This window comes from Cervus canadensis, chromosome 30, assembly GCF_019320065.1.
Source record: "Cervus canadensis isolate Bull #8, Minnesota chromosome 30, ASM1932006v1, whole genome shotgun sequence".
Classification (NCBI taxonomy): domain Eukaryota; kingdom Metazoa; phylum Chordata; class Mammalia; order Artiodactyla; family Cervidae; genus Cervus; species Cervus canadensis.
This window is the reverse complement of record NC_057415.1, coordinates 15,661,664-15,672,649: the sequence shown is the minus strand read 5'-3', so window position 1 is coordinate 15,672,649 and position 10,986 is coordinate 15,661,664. Positions and strand designations below refer to the sequence as shown.

General features: G+C 42.8%; 1 long non-coding RNA gene across 1 annotated transcript in view; it reads left to right on the top strand.

The window, feature by feature from the left end:
* The window catches only part of LOC122432113, a 40,233-nt gene that overhangs the window by 14,465 nt on the left and 14,782 nt on the right, over nucleotides 1–10,986 (top strand). The window contains exons 2-3 of the long non-coding RNA XR_006266742.1: nucleotides 5,795–5,882; nucleotides 8,743–8,825. This is a non-coding gene — a long non-coding RNA (uncharacterized LOC122432113). The remainder of the gene's footprint in view (nucleotides 1–5,794; nucleotides 5,883–8,742; nucleotides 8,826–10,986) is intronic.

Below are 10,986 nucleotides of genomic sequence, written 5' to 3'. Positions count from 1 at the left end.
GTTGGAGAAGACTCTTGAGAGTCCCTTGGACTGCAAGAAGATCTAACCAGTTCATCCTAAAGGAAATCAGTCCTGAATGTTCATTGGAAGGACTGATGCTAAAGCTGAAACTCCAATACTTTGGCCACCTGATGTGAAGAGCTGACTCATTTGAAAAGACCCTGATGCTGGGAAAGATTGAGGGTGGGAGGAGAAGGGGATGACAGAGGATGAGATGGTTGGATGGCGTCACTGACTTAATGGATGTAGGTTTGTGTCGACTCCGGGAACTGGTGATGGACAGGACACGAGTGAGGGACTGAACTGAACTGAACTTAGATCACAAAATGGCTTAGGCTAGAAATGGCTTCTCTTTTGTCAAACAAGCCTGGTTCTCTTTCTCCAGGTCCCCACCCCTACCCTAGCTGTTTGCACTTCCTGCCCTGCTTCCCTTACTCCTGACTGGTCTCACTGTCAGTACTTTCTTAGTAAATCCCTCACACATAAATCTTCATCTCAGAGAGTAGTTTCTGGAGAATCTGACTTTACATGAGTGTTTACTAAGTGGGGAATATGAAATATATAAAATGCAGTAACAATTTTCAAGGCATTTTCAACCAAGTGAACTTAATTTGAAACTGTGTACGTATTTCTCATTGGAAGATAAACCTCCAATGGGCTTAGAAACAGCATGATTACATAGACATTCTTGGAATCTTGAAGGCAATCCTTCTGTTTTTATAAAAATTGCCTGCCTTTTGCATAGCAGTAGGTTTGACTATTTGGCCTTACTTCACTAAGTTAAACAAAAACAAGAATTATCAAATGTTTAGATTTACTGGAGCCTTTGGCTCAAGTGGCTTGATGAGTCATTGCTGACAAGCTCACAAGCAGACCTGTAGCTGTATTAAGGCCATAACCTTTGTGGTGGTAAGGTGGGTTTCCCTAGTTTTATTTTTAATCTAACAACACAAGCAGTGCCGGCCACATCAATTAAAACAGGTAAAGAGTCAACCTTCAAAATGACCACAGTCCAGATGGCAGCATGGAAGCTATCAGAGTCATTTAATCTTCCAGAAGATTTATCACTGTTGTAACCCAAGTCTTTCATGTGGGTTTCTGCCACAATCTGACTGTGGACACACAAAAAGAGTCTGGCATTCATGGGTACAGCACAGCACATGAACACAGGTTTGTGCCGTGAACAGGACCCTTGAGTCAGAATGGCTGCTGGGAGAAGCATGCAGCCTCCGCCGACAGGCTTTATGAAGATGGTCATGTTGGTGACCAGGATGTTCAGAGTTCTTGGTGTTACTTCACACCCGCTGCTTGCTCTCACTCTTACCTCTTCTCCTGTTCTCATTCTTAGCTTCTGCCAAACAAATATATCAGCTACATAGTCTCCTTTCTTCTGGTTCTGCCCAGATACTTTCCCGTGCTCTATTCAAAAAGCCTCAGTTTCCCCCCTCAAAAGTTGTTCCTCAAGAATTATCATTTCCCCCACTCTGCCAACATCCCACCCAAGAAATCGAAGCTGCTGTGTCCCACATCATTGCACTGAAAACCTGGAAAGGAGGGTCTGAATGAGTCACCTGGCACCCTGGCCGGAGGGCAGGGCCCCTGTGTCTTCACATGGAAATCTTGTTTTAGACGCCCTGAAATCAGGTTTAAGAGCTCATTCTCTATGGTCATGAAAGTTTACAAAATGCTACAGAGAGTTGAATTTAGATGATACAGCTACTTTATTTTGAGTACAATGATTTTTAGCTGAAGGGGGTTTTCAGAGGAAAGCCGTATCTTTTACAGGGTATCATGCTTGTCAAAAGCAATTGAATACTACATAGAGCTCTCAAAGAAAGGTTCGAATGTAATCTGGATATGGTTTGGGTATCTGAAAAAACATAAATTTGACCAAACCTTCTTGTATATGAAATATAACCTAAAACATATTACTTCTGGAAAAAAAATTGAAGCTATTCAAATGCTTTGATTTAAAATTGCTTCCAGCAGCCATTGACTTAGAAATGTCATTTGCCATGTAATGACTTTGCAGACTACAGAGCATGGACTTATTGATTTAAAAGGAGACTTTAATGATCTTACATAAGCCAAAAAGGCTTCATTTAAAATTTATGTGAAAGATATATCAATTGTTGGCCCAAGAACATCTTGTTTTAGACAGATAGCTGTCATTTAAATTACTGGATTTAAGAGAATACATGACATTTATGAGAATACATACCAGACCAAGGTTTTAGTAATCAAGTATCAACTTGTCTCTATAGCCAAGATAATTCAAAACCATGGCACCTATTGTTTGTTCCTATGACACATTTGCTCTCAGACCCATTCACACCATCAAGTCAAGTCAGTCCAAGGCAAAATTATTAGTCTCATCGCCTATTGCTCCATAACTAACTCTCCCAAGTTTAGTGACATAAAACAGCAACTATCAGACTGTGGGTCAAGAATGTGGAAAGGGCACAGGACAACTGGCTTGTCTCCACTCTGTGATGTCTGTGGCCTCAACTGAAAATGTTGGATAGCTGAGCCTGGAGGATTCCCTCCTAACATGGTGTCTTCACTCACATGGCTGGCTCCTGGGCTGGCTTGCTCCAAGCTGGGCTCAGTGGGGCTTTTAACCAGGGCACCTATATGTGGTCTCTCTGTGTGCCTTGGGCTTCTCCTAGTGTGGCTGATAGGATACAAGAGGGAACATTCCAAGAACAAGGGTTCCAAGAGAACCAGATGGAAGCTGTCTGGCCTTTTCTGACCTTCTTGGAAGCTACACAGCATCGCTTCTGCCATACTCATGGTTTAAAGCACTCATGAGCCCACACAGATTCAACGGGAGGGGTCAATGAGAGGAGGGTCCAAGGATATGTGGTCATTTTTTAAAATCACCACTGTTATGGTTTTGGCAAGATGGAAAAAATATTTCTTGGCTTTGAGTCCTGATTCCTTCATTTCTAAATGGGTGACCTTAGGCTCTTTTCTCTTTCTTTACTTTTCACACTTAGATCATGATCAATCATAAGGTTGCGACAACCTACAAATCCACATTAGAGTGCATAGGTGTTCATGAACAATTGGCTGGTTTTAAGCCTCTTTTTTTCTTAACCATATTTACCTCCTTTCTCAGGCAGGAGCATCCTCAATCTCCCTCCCATAATTCCATCAAAATCTGTTCTTGAAGCCATTGTCCAGAAAGTAGAATCTCCTGGTTGCCCTTCAGTGGCTGAGGAAGGACACGGTGACATGCTTACAGAAATTGCAGCTTGCAGAGGTCACCTACTCTACTATTCAACCATGCTGAAGCGCCCACCCCTGTCCTGGGTTTGGTTAGAATTTCAAATCGCCCCTCTTGTGACTCCTGTAGGAGCCATCGAAAGACATTCTTTAAGCTCTCAGGAATTTCCTTTTCCTTTTTTTTTCTCTAACTTTAAACATTTTATTTTGTATTGGGGTGCAGCCAATTAGCAATACTGTGGTAGCTTCAGGTGAATAGTGAAGGGACTCGGCCATCATATACATGTATCCATTCTCCCCCAAATAAAATGAAATGGACTTCCAGATCAGAGACCCACAGGACAGAATTTTCTGAAGTATGTTCTATTCTTTCTACTTCCTATCCCTGCCTGGTGTCGAGTCAGTTGAGGTAGAGCTGAAGTGAGAAGGTTATTGTTGTCTGTCAGTTGCAAAGTTGTCTGACTCTTTTTGACCCCATAAACGGCAGCACGCCAGGCTTCCCTGTCCTTCACTGTCTCCCAGAGTTTGCTCAAACTCATGTCCATTGAGTCAGTGATGCCATCCAACCATCTCATCCTCTGTCTCCCCTTCTTTTGCCCTCAATCTTTCCCAGCATCAGGGTCTTTGCCAATGAGTTGGCTTTTTGTCTGCTCTTTGCCTCAGATGGCCATAGTATTGGAGTTTCAACTTCAGCATTGGTCCTTCCAATGAATATTCAGGGTTGATTTCCTTTAGGATTGACTGGTCTGATCTCCTTGCTTTTAAAATACACTTTCAGCCTGGCTTCTCCTTCTGCCCAGGTTCTTTACCCTAGGTCATTACCCACATCTGCTCCAGCATCCAGAGCAGGTTCACTCATCCTCAGAGCTGAAAAACACAGAATATTTCAAATGTGAAGGGTGGTGAGAACAATATTGTATCCAACTATGATTAAAGAATACCACACTGAGTTATTTCTTCACTGTCATTGTTGCAATTCTTTAGCAACCTCACTGGCCTCTCTATTGTCATTCCTGGTTTTCTCAGGCTCATCTCCACAGGAGTCAGAGCTCTTTTTAGCACCATGTCAGGCCACGTACTTACTTACTTAGAACCCATGATGCCTTCCTATTGCAGTTGGAGTAAAATCTAAGCTCCTTGAAACGTCTTACAAGGACAAGCACGATCAGTCATAAACATTTCTCAGATCTCATTTCCTACCTTAAAGCCAACCAGGCCTGCTCTTGTCCAGATCCTGAGCTTAGAAGGGACTTGCACTTGGTTCAGTGTTCTCCTGACGCTGTTTTGAAGGTTTTAATAAGTTTTGAACCAAAGGCCCTGCATTTTCATTTTGCACTGGGCCCTGCTGTCATGTGGCATGCTCTGACTCTAGCCATACAAGCCTCTTCCTGTCTTCAAACAGGCCTGACACACAGCCACTCCTGCCTCAGGAATTGGCCAGTGGCTGCTCCTTCCTTCTGAGAAAGCTCACTTGTGAGAGGTTTCCTTGGCTGCTTCCTTCTCTCGGGTCTCCCCAGCAGAGAAGCCTTCTCTGACCATCATGTCTTCAATGTCACCTCTCCCCCAGACACCAAAGCATTCCTTCAGAGTCTGCGTCTCTGCCCAGTGTTATGCTGTAGATTTACTGAAGTACAATTGGTTCTTGTCCCTGTAGAAGTTCTTCCCAGGGATGGGACATTACCTGGGTTGGTAATTTCTTTATCTCTGGGACCTAACACACTTCCTGCCACACAGATATTTCTCAGTTCATTTCTGTTGAGTTAACATGTTCCTCAGTAATACAATGAAAGTTGCCTACCTCACTAGCACATTTTAATCCTATGAACTTGGTTGTGAGAAGAGTTTAGACAACACATTTAGAGATGTGCTGCTTTGCTTTAAATGTGGTCCCCTGGCTTTTCTCAGACTGCCACATATTCCCATTTATCTTCATCTCCCTGCCTTTCTCCCCTTTCTTTTCTCTTTCTCTGATTTTCAGTGACTCTAGTTCTACGCTTTAAACATTCATGGTATGAAAAGTTGAGATTAATTTTCTGACTTCGGAGAGAGAAACAAGATAAGTCTGAGGAAGCATCAAGATAATCCCCCAATTCACCCTGAACTGGACAATCTCAGCTGGGGGAGATGCAACTGCCTTGGGTCCTGACTGCTGGCCCATGGCCTGGCCACAACCCACACAGCAGCATGGACCTCAGAGCCCAGGGGTGACTTTGAGATCAGCTAGCCCAACTCGTTCACATTTTGCGCTCTTTCTGGGTGGAATGGATGTCTCAGGTTAGAGGCTAAAAAATGAAGAGAGGAGGGCAAGGGAGGAGATGTAAGAGGCATACTCAGTTTTTTCTAGCTCCTGAGAAGGAATTAAGTTCTTGTGACTACAAGACTAGTTACGTGTTTTCTGACTTTCTCTTAAATGTCTTTTAATTGAAGAGATGATTGTTGACATTTCCAATTGTGGAAAATTTCCAATGTAGTTTGGTATTACTGTCATTCTCCTTGTTCATTTTCAATGAAGTTTTCTACCATTGCTCACTTCCCAGTTTTTAGTCAACACCTATGCTCTCTCTAGATGTGAGTTATCAGTGGTCCTGTGTACCAAGAAGGCAGCAGATGGCAGGTGCCAGGTCATCAGGCTGCCCACTGAAGCCTTCAGCAAGGTAAGATGTTCAAAGGTAAGAGTGTTCAAAGCCTAGGTGTTCTAGAATAGGGTCTTTGGCAGAGTTCTGGCAGCATCTCATCTTTTGTTTTCTTACCCAATTTGTACCTCAGGGGAACAGAAATGTATTAATTATACTCTTAGGTTCTTGATGTACTCTCATCATCAGTCTACACATGATCCTCTATGGTTTACATGTGGATTTTTTGGTTTTAATAATTTTATCCAATTCCCATGAACTCACCACCTGACTCAGAAACTAGAACACTGACAGCACCCTAGCTGTCCAGGTGGTCCTGCCCTTCCTGGCCCCTTGCCTTCCCAAACCCCAAACCTTCAGTAGCCGCTCATTGCCCTAAGTCTTGTGCTGTTCCCTCCCTTTGCTCTTAAACGCATTTCTTTTTTGAAATGTATGACATTCCTCTATGCATCGTCAAAAGCACAACTAGTTTGGGTTTTTCTTAGTGGTGCACAAAGGTATCAAATTGTAAGTAATGTTTGGAGACTTGACCTTATGCCAGACCAGATCCTTCTGCATTAGGTTGAGTGGACAGAGCTCTCAAGCAGTAGTTGTTTATGGCCCTAAAATGACTTGCCGAGGTGGAGAGGACTGCGTGGAGGGGGTCTGACAGCACCAGAACACTCGAGCCCCTTCCTGGGTTTGCCTTTCCTCCAATAGCCCACCTGTGTTCAGGGCAGGGCTTCCAGCCACCCACTTTGTGAGGCTGCTGGATCGCCCACCTGTGCAAACACAGAGCTTCCTGTCACCACGTGGTCGGAGCTGTGCAAGGCTGCGGATGCGGAGTTTTGAGTTTTTAATTTCCTAATGAGAACGACTGTAGACCTGGAAAACAGCTGTTATCCCAGGGGCCACAGCACAAAGTAATTCAATTGTGCCTTTATGATTTCTGTCTTGTCCCTGGCAATTTCCCACAAACCTGAAACATGTTTCGCTACTCACTTTCCATGTCAGGGCGATCACAGGACTGGGCCCTTGGGGAGACGCTGCAGCATGGAATGGTTTTTCACTTGGCGAATTTCAAGTGGAAAGAAGAGGATATTGAGTGACTCACAAAGTCATGGTACAACATAAAGATACTGAGATTGCAAGGATGACCCTGTCCTAAGGAGGGTCCCCTGCCATGTCCTCTTGTCACTGCTATGATTAACCATTATTAAAAACAAGAGGCTGATGTGTCATAGTAGAAAGAACATGGACTTGGACATCAGAAAAAAAATTAATTCAAATCCCACCTGAGTCATTTGCTTGTTGTGTGACCTTGAAACTCTCAGTTAGTTTCCTGATCTCAGTTACTTCCCTACTCCACAGGGTGTCGTGAAATTTACCTGAGATAAGGCATGGAGCTCACAAAGCCTGTGACATAGATTGCAAGGTGCTTAATAACTGGTAGCCTTAGGCCAGGCTCTCACTTCCTCACCCTGAGTCTGCCGCAGCCCCGAGCTCCCAAGCCTTATTCTTTCTCCATTTTGATCAGTCACACTTCATGGTCAGATGAATTATCCCAAAGCAGCGCATGTATATATCACATTTTCTTCCCTCCCCTACCCTAACCCACACCCCTAAATAACAACAGAAACTTCTGTGGTTTCCCAATGCCTTCAAGATGTTCAAATGCCTTCAGTTGGCATTTCAGCTCAAATACAGTTGAAAATGAATATACCCCATTTGCAGTGGTCTTTTATTATTCCACACTTGAATCCTGTGTTCTAAGCAATTTGTTGTTCTCTGAACATGTCAGATACATGGCAGGCCCATCTCTAGCTCTGTACTCCATATTCATGCTCTCCCCTTTATATAGATGACTTGCATCCTCCTTCTCATTGGTATACACTCTGTCTTTTCCTGGAGGTGCGAATAAAGTCCCCACCTCTCTACTTCCCCTCCTTCCCTTCCTGTTGGCTATTCAATGTATTTCAAATTGCTTTGTCATTAGTCATCCGTGTATGTGACAGCCAGCACCTGGCTTTGGTCTTACAGAAGATGTTCAAAATGTGTGATGATGATTGCAAATATAGAAACTCGCATTTCAAAGACATATCCAGTTAAAAATGCCTTCTTAAATTCACCTGAAATTCAACTCAAAGTAATTTCCTCCCAAACTTTTCCAAAATTTTTATTCATAGCCAGATCAAAATTTCCAGGCATTGAGTCTGTGTATTGCTTTTGTGTGTATTTGTATTTTTATTGTTAGTGGGTTTTTGTGTAGGAGTGCACATACATTTGAGTGCTTTAGCTTTACTTCAGACACTAGTGGGAAATAGTCACTTCATTCCCTTCTCTATGGTTGCTCTCAGTTGATAAGCTTTTATCAGATCACACTGGTTATTGAAACATCCAAAATCATACTGGAGTTTGGGAAAGATAACTGAAATAAGAATAAGCCTGACAATTGTTGACCAGTGTCTGCCCTTGAAGTTTTCTCCCAGCCTCCTGCATGGTTTAATCTTGTAATAAAATATACCAAGGTGAGCTGTCTTCCTAGAATTCCCTGAGAGTTGTAGAAGGTGGGTGGGTATGGCATGGAGGGTATCTGGTTCTGTTGGCAGATAAACGGACATTGAGAAAGGGGGAGTTGTTTAAGCTCTGAACTTGGCTGTTCAGATTCCAGGCATTCTCAGTAAGAGTTACACCTAAACTTGAACTTGGACAAAGACCAAAAGATTATGTATTAATACTATACCCCAAATATTTGAGAATTCTGTCAAATTTAAGGTTGGCCAGTATCCATGTGCAGAATAGTTTTAAAATGATTAAAGAGTGGTATCTTGAGTTAAAGGGTTTTTGGTTTTTTTTTGTAGGAAGCTGTTAATTGGCATTCATTTTTTTCTGCCTAATGCAGGAAGAATTTCAGATCTGAACTCCAAGAAGGAAGACATTGATCCAGCTGAGAGACTTGCAATCTCTTCATTGTGCAGAAAATTGGTAAGTGTTCTCCGGAGAGAGCTTCCAACAAGAACACTTACATATGGGGCCTTCTCTTAAGGAAACTTGCTGTGTCACATAGCTAGCAGCCCTTGCAGGGGATTAAGACTTGCTTAGCAATCCAAAGTTACAAAACTGGCCCCAAAGTCCAATTAAAGATGGCAGGTCAAACACACACAATCAGGCTTAGTAAACAATAAGTCCAGATGGAGCCAGTCAGAAAGCTCCGGGAATATTTCTTCAAATAAATGAAACTGATTGCATCCCAATTACTTTTGAATGTATTTAGAGGAGATCATTCAACAATGTTTAGGTTTAAATTAATGATAAGTCAATAGGAAGCTAAGAAAATTTTAAAAAATTAAATATCATCTCCAGGGAAAAACAAAATGTTATCAAAGAAAGGATAAAGCATGCATAGTGCATTGCAGAGGTCAGTTTTATATACCATTTGCATTTGGACTGCAAGGAGATCAAACCAGTCAATCCTAAAGGAAGTCAGTCCTGAATATTCATTGGAAGGACTGATGCTGAAGCTGAAACTCCAATACTTTGACTACCTGATGCGAAGAACTGACTCACTGGAAAAGACCCTAATGCTGGGAAAGATTGAAGGCAGGAGGAGGAGGGGACAACAGAGGATGAGATGGTTTGATGGCATCATTGACTCAATGGACACGAGTTTGAGCAAGCTCTGGGAGTTGGTGATGGACAGGGAAGCCTGAAGTGCTGCAGTCCATGGGGTCACAAAGAGTCGGACATGACTGAGTGACTGAACTGAACTGAGCTGAAATATCTTATCTATCCAAAATGACAACATAACTATTATATCCTTGGAAGATGGAAGAATGGATATCAAGTGTGCACTTGGTATGGTGAACATGGGAGAGAAGGAGACATAGAGTGGAATATTCATCTTCCAGACTGGAAACTCAATTAATAATGCCCAGGGATGAAATATCAGATAGAAGTATGTTAAACATGTTGTAGTTGCTTCTGGAAAAAAGAAAAGAGGATGGGCAAGATTGTCTTTTAAAAAAATATCTATATGGGTGAATGTGCAGTCTAGGTTGCTTTAACAAGAAGACCTCAAAATACAGAGGTTTAATTAAAGATAGGTATATGTGCCTTGTTTGATATGGTCCAGAGAGAAATAATCTAGTTTGGAAGGTTGGCTTTATAACCCTCAAAGTCTAGCTTTCATCTCTGGCAGAAAGGCAGCCATTTGTGTTTTTGTCATCCCAGCCAGTGGGAAGGGGGAATAGTTTAAGGGAATTCATGACATTACCTTGGCAGGAACATGCCCAGAAATGGCACACAGCTATTGACCAGACGGTGGGCACATAGCCTGACCAAGCTGCAGGGAAGGCTTGGACGTGTAGCGACTAGCTGTTGTCATGTGCTCAGTTAAAACTTAGAAGTCCTATTATTAAAGAAGGTGAGGACTGATGTCAGAGCTCTACCAGCACCTCTGTCAAATAAGCTTTGTAGAACTTTTGATTCTTTCAGTCAGGCATACGCATAACTTTCATACAAATAAAAACTAAATTTAAGACAGTGCTTAAAGATCATCTTTTGAACAACTGAATTAGTGATTGAAAGCTAGAAACTGGGGTCCTGAGGCAGAATGAACCCCCCCCCCCCCCAGAATAGACCATGCAGATGGTGTGGAGCCCAAGGATTTTAGGCCTGTTTAATATTATACTTTAGGTCCCTCCACTTCAGGATGCTTACAACTCCTTTCTTGGTACAAATATATGCTACACATGCTGCAAAGATGCACGGGCACCTTGCAAACCTATGATTTAAGAGTAAATTGTTTCAAAAGAGCAAGACTCTGAAATGAAGATTATTGTGTAGGAGGTTTATTGGGGAGTGGTCTTGGGATAACTGTGGGCAAAGAGGGGGAAGCAGGATGGGGTAGGCGGACAAGTTGGGAGTTCTGGATCTGGGACCCATCATCAAAAGCATCTGTGGCAAGGGGGCCAGCTCTTCATGACCCATTATTGATCAGTCTTCAGATACAAATTGCCCCAGGAACTTGTAACCTTGGGAAGTAATCTTGGATGAAAGAGCTGTCTTTAGCCTAGGCGATTCCCAGGGCAGTGGTGTGGGAGTGGAGGTGTTGCTGAAAGTGAGGCCTGCTTCCAGCAGAACTCCC